This window comes from Crocodylus porosus, unplaced genomic scaffold, assembly GCF_001723895.1.
Source record: "Crocodylus porosus isolate Cpor-Errol unplaced genomic scaffold, CroPor_comp1, whole genome shotgun sequence".
Classification (NCBI taxonomy): domain Eukaryota; kingdom Metazoa; phylum Chordata; order Crocodylia; family Crocodylidae; genus Crocodylus; species Crocodylus porosus.
This window is the reverse complement of record NW_017728950.1, coordinates 39511962-39522988: the sequence shown is the minus strand read 5'-3', so window position 1 is coordinate 39522988 and position 11027 is coordinate 39511962. Positions and strand designations below refer to the sequence as shown.

The following is an 11027-nucleotide window of genomic DNA, read 5'->3' as shown; positions in this document are numbered from 1 at the left end:
TACTGGAATCTGAACTAGCTAGATTGCACCTACCTGGGATCTTTCTACACACCTACAGTTGAACATCTAATTGCATTGTAGACAAGGCTTAGATTGGGTCACAAAAATAGACTAAGATAAAATAAATACTGGTGAGACATAATAATGAGTTGGTAATATCATAATCAGCATCTTTTTCTCCCTCTGCTCTGCTTCTTACCCTTCATGATTTGGCTTGCAAACTCACACTCCTACCATGTGATTTGCTCTGGGAATTTTTGCCACCTCTAATCTCTATACTTTGTAAGTAATGATTCAGCTGTTTTGCTCCTTGTATGCTACTTGAGTATCGCCAATTTGCCTTCCAAACTCTTAATAGCAATTTATATTATTATTTAGGGGAATATTGTTTGAGAGAATGGCTATGTCTAGTTTTTATCTTATTTTATGCAGCGGCCCTTTTATGTTTCACTAGATGGTCCTGGAAGCTAGTCTTTGGATTTTTACAACCCAGCCAGTAACAATAACATTGTACTGCTCCCCTTTTATCTTTTTGTTCCTTTGCGTGCCCCTTTCTATTCCTTTTATCCCATAGGAATGATTCAGAAGACCAGTGCAATCACACTTATTTCTAGAAGCACAATTATGTTCAGCTAATCTTACATTGTGAACCTGCTTTTCCTCCTGATTGAAAACTATTTGCCTTTATTACAGTCATTTAAAAACAGTAAGCCTGTCCCTCTCATCCCCTTTTAAGGAGTGCTAGCTTTGGCTCCTGTGAAGATGTTATGAAATGGAGGCTGGTTCTATAATTAATTTCTTTCACCTGAATCTAAATAGCCATTGTTAGCATCAGCACTATGACTGTCATTTGTATGACTGTGGATCAACTTAGACGTAACTCCTCCTTGGACATCAATAGAGAAACACAGCATGTCTCTTTAGACTGCTGCTTTCTTTCCTTTTATTCTACTACTACTTCGTACATCATTTTCTTTTACTGCCTTTATGATTGCTGCATTTGCATTTGCAAAGTTATCTCTCTGTTCTACATCTCTGCAAAGTGTTTTTTATACTTTGCATGAAGGCCACTGTATAAAAATAAATTTAACTTCATTGTATAACTCAGCACTAAGTCTGGTGAGACTTGGTACAACACACTGAAAAATGGGATTTCTTTGCTTCATATAGTTGCAGCAGGCAATGACTCTGATACCTAAAGCCCCTGCAAATGGAAAGGTTCACTGGGCCATTCATTTTAGGAAAAAAGCCTGTTCCTGCTCTTGTTTTTTGGATGGATAAAGTGTGAGCAGGTAGCTCTGGGAAGTTTTAATGTGTTAGTGAAGCTAGGGCTGATACCTAGCATTTTCATTTTAGTAAATGACCCAAGTTAGTCCCTGGCTGCACCACCTGCTGTGGCTGCATGTCATTCTTCTGCTCAAATATTGCTGTTGTGTTTTGATTTATTGGGCAGCCAGTTGCACAAGACTTCTGCCACCCTCTGCTTAGGGACCCCTGCAGTGGGCTGACCAATAAATCTTATTTTGAAGACAGGTCATTTATAATAGTTTGGTAGAAGCAAAAAATATGAAATAGAAATGTAACAAGAAGGTGCTGTGTATTCTCTGCTTTGTCATCTTAACAAAACATGTTTGCTGATAGAAGATCACTTTGTGCTTAAGGCATTGGGCTTGGTCTTTGAAGGCTGGAGTTCAAAGACAGCTCTGTTACAGGCTGCCTTCATGGCCTTGTACAAGTACAGTAGCTTTAGTCTTTTATTTTGTTTTTTTTGCAGGGTTGGGGGGACAAGTTACATAGAGTAGTGGCCTAGCGAGGCAAAAGACTAGTCAGAGACTTGAACAAAAGAACAGTATGACTGAACACCTTTGGAACGCTGATGATGGTGAATGCCAGTGAGAATACAAAAGAGACCCTATTGTCCCTGGGTTTTTTTATACGTTGTCCCTCATAATCTGTCGTGAAGCTTCTAGTGATCTCCATAACTGAGGGAGGCTTATAGATTTATTGGTGGGCCTAGGCCCACTGTCCTTTGCATAACAGATAGGCCTGGCTCCGACAGTGACAGGCAGAGATGCTTTAGGAGGACAGCATACAAATACCATTCATATGTTCTCCTTTTAAAGCATCCCCTCCTGTTACTGTTGGAGACGGGCCTATTTATTATGCAAAGGACAGGGGGCTTAGGCCCCCCAAGAAATCTATAAGCCTCCTTCAGTTATGAAGACCACTGCAAGCATAACAACTGATTATGAGGGGCAACATATAAAAAAAACAGCCATTGAAGAAAAGTATGGTACTTCTCATGTTCTTACATTTTTAATGCTCTCTGTCATGGGAGGAACCCAAAATACAAAAGGGGAAGACCAGGGACAGGAACCCACAGAGGGGAAAGAAGGAACAAGCAAGGGTAAAGGGAAACACTTACCCACAGCAGGACCCGCGGCGAAACCAGAACATGAGGAGGGACCCGTGAGGATCATGAGCCACAACTTTATACAGCTGCAGTTGGCCGGTGATGTCATCAGCGATCGCTGGCCAACGGAAATAAAACAGGCCTCCGGCTAAGAGGAAGAGAGGAGAGTGGTGCCGGCGAGGGCACCAGCAGGAAGTGTCTCTCCAAAGCTCCCACAGGAGTGAGAAGAGCTGGAGGCTGCTTTCTCTGGTGGAGAAGAACCCTCCAGCATGAGCTGCAAGCCAGAAACTGCTGGCTGCAGCGAGAAGAGCTAAGAGCCAGAGGCAGCCTCCCATGACTGGGAATCCAGGCACTGGAGCAGGGGGGCGCAGAAGGACCTAGACATCAGTGGTGGCAACAGAAGAGCTGGAAAGGCTGACACAACTCCCTGTGCCAGACCAGGTGGGACCGTTGAGGGCACTGGGAAAGCCAGAGAGGCACACCAGGTGGGAGACAGGAGGCAAGGGCAGTATGAGGAGCTGTGAAGCATGGTCATCAGTGGCATGACGCCAATCCAGCAAGTAATGAGGGGACGGGTGTCCACCAGAGGACCACAGGTGGCCTGAAGTAATAAAAGGCTGGATGACAGGGGAGAAGAGGCATGGTGGAGTCCACAAGCTACCCTGGCCACTTACAGGGCCTAATCCAGACCCATAGTGCTGAAGGGCGGGTGGTCGGCAACTAGGAAGAGGGAAGGGCAAGGGAACAGTCAGGTCCCTCAGAGTGTAATGGTGGTTTTCTTTGTGTTTTATGTTTCCCCCTTTTGGAGGGGATGAGGGGTAGAGCTCTTTTGGAGCTTTGCTGTTACTTAAATCCTGGGGTTGGTTTGCTTGCCTTAGGGAAAGGGTGGTGGCTTTCCAACCTGGGCAGGATACCTCAGGCTGCTTAGCTTCAGCAGAAAGGGTCACCCCCTTCAATAGTGATCAGGGTCTTAACGGTCGGGAACCTGGCTGGGAGGACAACCGTGGCCTGTCAAGGCTTGGTGTAAGGGTGAGGTACAGGGGAGGTGGAGCCTCTCAGAAGACCGCTGGAGAAACGTTCCGCCATCGGGAGACCCCCAAGTGGTTGGACCCTCCACTGAAAGAATATTCAAAGTCATGGCAGGAGAGATTGGAGAAGACCACACCGGAAGCGAACACCTTCTCGACGGACCACAGGGGACAGTAAGGCGAACACTATCGAAAATCTGGGCCAGAGTTTCACGTGACCGGATGTCCGAGGCCAGATAGGCACACTCTCCATTAACAAAAATGGACCCAAGGAAAGAAACAGAAGAACCTTTTGTGGAACCAAATAAACCTACTTGGACTTCAGAAGCATGATCCCATGGGAGGAAAAGATATCATAACAGCTGTAAGGGGTTCTGACAAATAGTAGCCATCAAGCAGAACAGAAGCGTCTGGAGGGTCTAGGCTGAAAGAAAGAGAAATGTGGAGGTAGCAGCAATCATGCAGATAGGTAGTAGATGTAGGCCATGGGTGAGCATGTGTTACAAAGCTCTCCACATGCCCACAAAGGAACTGACTGATACTGGTGATGGCCGGAGAATTGTGTTCAGTTTGTTGGAGGTTTCTTTAACATTAGAGTTCCTCAGTTCTGTTCCTCATATTGACCAGGATAATATTCTTTCATTGAGCCATTATTTCTATTTTATTGTTTGTTCTCTTTCCTTCCCCTGTTACTCCACCCACCATGTGTTTAGGGAAGGGAGGGATAGGGAGGAGGGCAGAAGCGGGGGATTCAATTGACGTAACTGTACATTTAAGAGCAATGAGGTAGAATATATTTTTATAGTATTTATCTCCTTGTCTTAAGCATCTTAATTCCATTTTAGAGACTAAATTAATAAAAGTGGAAAGAACTGGACTCTGATTTTGCAAGATAGAGACTTTGAGGTCATCTAATCCAGGGTGGATAGGAACTAGTTCTTGGTATCCTGCCTATGTCTAAATATTTATTTATTTATTTATTATGCTAAGTGATATTAAACCATAAATACAAAGGTAAAAACTGAGAGCACTGAGCAGAAGCACCAGACTAAAGTTATTCCACACATCTGCTAATGGATTATGCAATCACTCTGCAGCTTTGAGCACCACTGAGAAAGGGTTCTCCCCAAGAAATAAACTCAGATGTTTATTCCTTTGAAGTTAGAAGAATTTCTATCTTTCTTTTTCTCAACAAGACTGAGATTGATTTAATCCTAACTAAATCATGGAAACAGTAACACGCAAACATTTGGTGATATTTACAGGCAATGACTGTGACATTTTCAAATTATTAAAAAGCAATGAAACAAGGAAAGAAAATTCTAAATTTGGGATGAAAAAAATAGAGACAGCCCTTGCAACAATGTGCTGACTTTTAACTACTATGGTGTCTGGGTATTTTCACAGACAGTTTAGTGACAAGATGGATGCATCTGCTTTGGGGAAAAAGTCAGATGTTTCCATCGGGGAAAGGAAGGAATAGATTTACAATTCTAAAATGTACAGAGACTTTTAGATTGTCTAATCCAGGGTGGACAACCCATGACATGAGTGCCACAAGTGACATGAGCCTGTGTGTGGCACATAGCACATCAGGGACGGGTCAGACATCATGGGGGAGTGCAGGGAGCAGAAAGCAGAGCAGTAGATTAGGCAAGGAGAAGAAAGCACAGCAGCAGACTGGACAGGGAGTAGAAAACTGAGCAGAAGATTATGCAGGGGAAGGGGATTAGAGATGCACTCAGGGAGAGCGTGGGGCTTAATATGTAGCACACCTGCCAAAATGTTTGGCCATGACTGATCTAATCTGACACCTTGTATAAGTGAGGAACTTAAATTTTATCTAGTTATTCAGTAACCTGTTCTCAACTAAAGAATATTTTCCAAAACCTTGTGCTGGGAATGCCATTTCCATCTGGACCAGCACCATGCCACACCACCTATCCACCCCAGAGTACCTGCTGGTGACCCCTTCTGGACAACACCGAGCTCAAGAAGACCCCAACTGGCCATTGAGGACCCACTTTCAGCCTGGGATAGGTAGATATCACCTGCATATTTCCTCCTCCAATTTGTAATCTATCTCTCTCCTCTCAGATTTCAGCCCCTGCATCAAGCCTCTTTAACCCCTGATGCCATTGTGTGTGTGTGTGTGTGTGTGTGTGCGCGCGCGCGCGCGCGCACGCAAAGGAACCAATAAGATATCATGTCACCATCTCCCCTGTTCAATAAAACCACTACAATTTGTAACCCTGAGTTGGGTTGTGTTTTACTGAGCCCTAGTCCCTTCCCCATCTTAAATTCCAGTCGCTCTCTCTTGCTCTCTCCTTCCCAGCTCCAACTTGTTCTCCCCTCCCCTCATTTCCCTGATCTCTCAGTTCTGTCTCCTCTTTCCTGCCACCTCTCAGCTCCTCTGTGTCCCTTTTCTGCAGGCTCTCAGCCCTGTTGCTTTCTGCTTTCAATTAACACCAGTTAACCTAAAGTTACCCTAATTTCCCTCTAGTCTGCCGGTACTAATCCCAGCCCTGCAACTTTCAGCTCAGTCTCCACCAGGGGTAACCTAAAGTAATGCCAAGCCTCAGTTTCTCTTCCCAGCTCTCTTTCTAGTATACTGGTTCTAATCCTGGTCCTGGCAACTTTCACTCCCTACACTTTCATCTCTCTCTCTTACCTTAACTTCCCCCCAGGTATCCCCAGTACACCAAGTACATACATATACACCACAACACCCAAGTTAGGAACTTGCTTGTGTGTATAAGAAGGTGAGTGGTATGTATGTGAACTGATATACATGTATGTCACTGTGTGTATGATATACAAATTAGTGATCTGTGTATTGGGTGTGCAGGTACTGGTAATAGATTTTGGTATGTGTAGTGTGTATAGGTGCTTGAATTGGTGATAGGTGTGCATTTGCCTAGACTGGTAATTTTGGATGTGTATGTCCCTGAACTAGTAGTGTGTGTGTGCATGCCTGGTGGGGGTGCATGCACCTAGAGTGTGTGCATGTGTCTAGTGTGTGTACATGCACCTAATTGATTTTTGAGTGTGTGCATGTGCAATTGTACACCACAACCTCCTGTCTAACAGTGCAATATTGAGATCATGAGAGTTGGCCTGACCCCGCAGGGCAACAGAATGACAAGATGAAAAACCAGCTATAGAAATGTTCCACAAAATCTATGGAACATTTTTGTGGCTGGTTTCTATCTGACCTTAAACTGAACTTATGGCAGTGTAGCCTGTCATGCAGCCCAATGCGAGCTTGGTTAACAGTTAGCTACCGCAGTCTTGCATGGCATTGTACTTTATGGCTCTAAGTGCAAAGCCAGAAGTCCATCAGCTGATATATCCACCCTCGCCTCCCCACCCCAACTCTAGAGACTGGAAGCTGCAGGGCCGTGGGCTTCTCCGGATTAGAAACTTGCTAGCCCCAATTTGGTTGCAAGAGTCCCATTAAAATAATGGCACAATTGGATCAGAGATGAGATACCATCTGGCCATTATTTTTAACATCTGCCAAGGGTCAATAAAAAGTTGGTTCAATAAAAGCTACCATCCTAAGAAATTCTTGCCTCATAATTCTGAACCATCACAGCTACAACATCACCCTTATGCTATCTAGGGGCTTATAAAACATTTCTATTAGTCCATGAATCATTTTTTCCTTTTTGCACTGCCCCTCCTTTTCAGCATTCCCTTTCATATACAGACACTAGAACTTTACATGTCAAGTACAAACATTCAGTGGCATTAGGGGGAGGTTAAATTATTTCAAAATTGCTGACCATCCTGATTTACCAGATAAGTCAGGATGTGGGGGGGGGGGGGCTAGTAGGAGGTTTGGGGGTCCAGCAGGGCTGGAGGAGATCAAGGGGATGGTGGGAAATGTGACCCATGGGTGGTATAGAGGGACAGGTCAGATCTACAAGTCTGGTGGGGTGGGGTGGGGTGGGGTTGGGGAGAGGGAAACAGGCCTGACCCTCCCCACCCTACTCATGGGTTGCACCACTGGAGCCAAACTAGGAGTGACCCACAGGTGGGTCCCACAGAGGAAGTAGGAGTGATGCACAGGTGGGGTGGGGGGGGTAGGCTTGACCCATGAGGGGTAGAGGGAAGAGTCACAACCCATGGGTGGGGTAGGGTGAGCAGGCACAAGCTGTGGGTGTGGTGGGGTCCCCCGTAGTGAACATATCCCTCCTGCCCTACCCCCCATGAGGACTTGACAAAAGCAGCTGCATGCAGAGCCACCTGTAGGATGGGGGTTGAGACCAGTGGCTGGGTGAGGAGCAAGGTGCCAAGGGAGCAAAAAATAGCCCAATGCAGGGGAAAGGGGGAGTGAAAAGCCCAACCCCAATCTGGGCCAGTGGCTGGGTTTTCCCAGCCCTGGGACTGCACGGAGGAAGCAGACAAAAGTTCTATGTATTGGTTTTGTCTAAATCAAATGAGTCTGATACTACATAGATCCAGGTTTATCTTAGATTGGGTTCTGCAATTTTTTAACTGGTTTGCATGCACGGAACTTCTGTTACAGTTTAGATTGATTGCCAGTTGCTGAAACAAAGTCTGTAAGTGTAAGGTCAGTAATGGTATGAGCTTAGTTTAAATGGGGAAGTCATTATTAATCTGATTTAACCTCCTGAATGTCTGTACATAGCCATAGTGTCCCACAGTCATTTTCTTCAGTACCATATACAGAATAGATCACCTCCCTAATACTATTCTCTATCCTGTTATTTATACACCCAAAGATGACATTAGTCCTTTTGCTATAGTATCAGACTGGGAGATCGTGGTGAATCTATTCTTCACTATTACATGTAGGTCCTTTTCTAAGAAAGTTATTCTTAGGATACAGTTCCTTGTACTATAAGTATGGCCAGAATTCTTTGTTCAATGTTGTGTAAGCTTGCATTCTGTCCTAAAATGCATTTTATTTGAATGTGCCTGTGTAATCCACATGCCTCTGTGTGCCTGTCCATGATTTACCATTTTGTATGTCATTCACAAATGTGATCATCCATGATTTTATATTTACTTTTGCATCATCCATGAAAATTCTAAACCACACCATTTCTAGTACAAATCCTGATGAAAGCCCACAATGCTGATTTTGCCTTTTATAGCTAATTTTAAAAATTGTGCCAGTTTTCTAATTCTTTTAATAGTTACACACTGAGCTTTATTGATATTAATTGCTGGGTTATTTGAGTATAATGGCTATCATGCTATACATGAAGAATGTGGATGTGCTACTGATCATATGAAATAGAACTAATCCACCATTCAGTGACTTTAATTTTAAGCATGTTTATCATTAGTTTAGGCCTATTATGAAAGCACTTTGACATGTGTTAATTTTTCTTTCAGTGAATAGTTTCCACAGAAAATAATGTGACTTAAAAATATACATGAATTTACATTTCTGCAGGATAGTGATCTTAAAACTTTTGCTACCAAGCAAAGATGTTTTATACTTCCTGGACTTGGGCTTGCTGCACTGTTTCATCTTCTGTAATTAGTCATTTTTATTTCTAATTGTAGTGTGAGAGAGAAAAACACATGAAGCCATAATGTGTATCCTAATCTGATCTCCTGGCAGGAGCTATCCAATATTTATTATTGTCCCTCTAGTGGGTGTGGAGGACAAGATTCATAGAATCATAGAATCAAAAGATTGGAAGGGACCTGCAATATCATCAAGTCTGGTCCCCCTCCATGGGCAGGAAGTTATTGGGCTGAAAAGAGCTCAACAAGGTGCTTGTCCAGCATCATCTTGAACACCTCCAAGGATGGCAACTGCACCCCCTGTACTGGAAATGTGTTCCAGATTCTGGTGACCCTTTCAGAGAAAAAGTTGTTTCTTATGTGCAGCCAAAATTTACCTCTATTAGTTTGTGCTCATTGATCCTTGTCTTCTCTTGAGGTGCCTTCCTGAAGAGTTGCTCACCCCAATGTACTTGTAGGCAGCTATCAAGTCACCTCTCAGCCTCCTCTTACTCAAACTGAAAAGGCCCAGTTTCCTAAGTCTCTCCCTATAGGGCCTATCCTCCATGCCCCTAATCATATGGGTGGCCCTTCTTTGTACTCTCTCAAGCTTATCCAAATCCTTCTTGAAGTGTGGTGCCCAGAACTGGGCATGGTAATTCAGCTGCAGCCTCACCAATGCCAAATAGAGAGGGAGGAGCACCTCCCTGGATCTATTGGCAACACAACAGCTGATGCACACTAGAGTTCTGTTTGCCCTTCTGACAACTTCATTGCATTGTTGGCTCATGCTCATCTTTTATGTCTTGTTCAGATGCTGTGCCAGCCAGTGGACCACCACCCATTGTGTAGTTATGGTGAAGGTTCTTCCTACCCAGACAAAGAACCCTGCACTTCTCCCTTTTAAACCTCATCTGATTCCATTCCATCCATCAAACCAGTCTGTCAAGGTCATCCTGGATCTTTACCCTATACACTGATATTTCCCCACACCTTAGTATTGTTGTCCTGTGAGGCCAGGCCAAATCTCAGGATCTCAAAATTGCACTGTTAGATAGGACGGCATGATACAATTGCACATATACACAAAAATCAGTTCTGTGCATACACACACACTACCAACTCAGGCACATACACATCCAATATTACCAGTCTAAACACATGCATACCTATCACCAATTCAAGCACATACACACTGTACACACCAAATTAGACAAAATCAGTTGTCAATACCCATGCACCCAATACATGTATGGGGATCACTAATTTGTAAATTACGCACATGATGAGATAGATATATGTTAGACCCTGACTCCATGTGGCACCCAATGACTAGGGAAATGATGGTTCAATCGCTCATGGGTCCTGTAACTCATTAGCCAGAGCAGGCAGGGAGCAAACACCAGCCTTTCAACACTTTATTCAGAATGGAGACAGCTTTGGACAAGGGTCCCAAAAAACAACAAACGGGAGACCTGCATTGAACATTAGTTTTTTTTCACATTTTATACATATTAACATTTACTCCACCTATGTCTCTACTTTGGTTCTACCCATTTCTCCTCCCATGTCAAGCTCCTCCTCTGTTTACTGTTTACTTCATTAACATGAAATTGCCTATGCATTTCCTTGATTTACATGTCTCTCTGCTAAGAACGCATGCATAAGTCCATGAACTTGGGTACTCTTGATCACTTGCTTGTTCTTTCTTGTTGTTTGCTGATTTCAGCACTATTCCCAAGGTCATGTTTCTGCTTTATCTCCTGACGATAGCCGGGTCTGTCTTCACTACCCCTCTTTATAGGGGCAGACCTTCTATGACCCTAGTGGCAGGGCATGCCCAGGCAAGGGTCAGCCCTGGTGTACTGAGCATGTGCACTCCAGGTGAGGATGTGCAGTTTCAGGTGTCTGTGTTGCAGTGGTGAGTTGGCTGCTTTCTTCAGCAGTCTTTGTTTTCCAAATCTTGAGCCAGGGAGGATCAATGCAGGGTGATGGTTGGGTCATTCAGGAGGAGCTATTTTTAGACCTACTGCTATTGTCTGTCAATAGAAGACAAAGAAACCCACTGACTCAAAGAACCAGTTTACATGGGTGGGGGA

General features: G+C 44.1%; 1 long non-coding RNA gene across 1 annotated transcript in view; it reads right to left on the bottom strand.

Moving 5' to 3' along the window:
* Positions 1–287: 287 nt before the first annotated feature.
* LOC109323353 overlaps positions 288–11027 on the bottom strand; it is a 23128-nt gene continuing 12388 nt past the window's right edge. The window contains exons 2-3 of the long non-coding RNA XR_002104632.1: positions 10330–10335; positions 288–298 (exon numbers count right to left, since the gene is read on the bottom strand). This is a non-coding gene — a long non-coding RNA (uncharacterized LOC109323353). The remainder of the gene's footprint in view (positions 299–10329; positions 10336–11027) is intronic.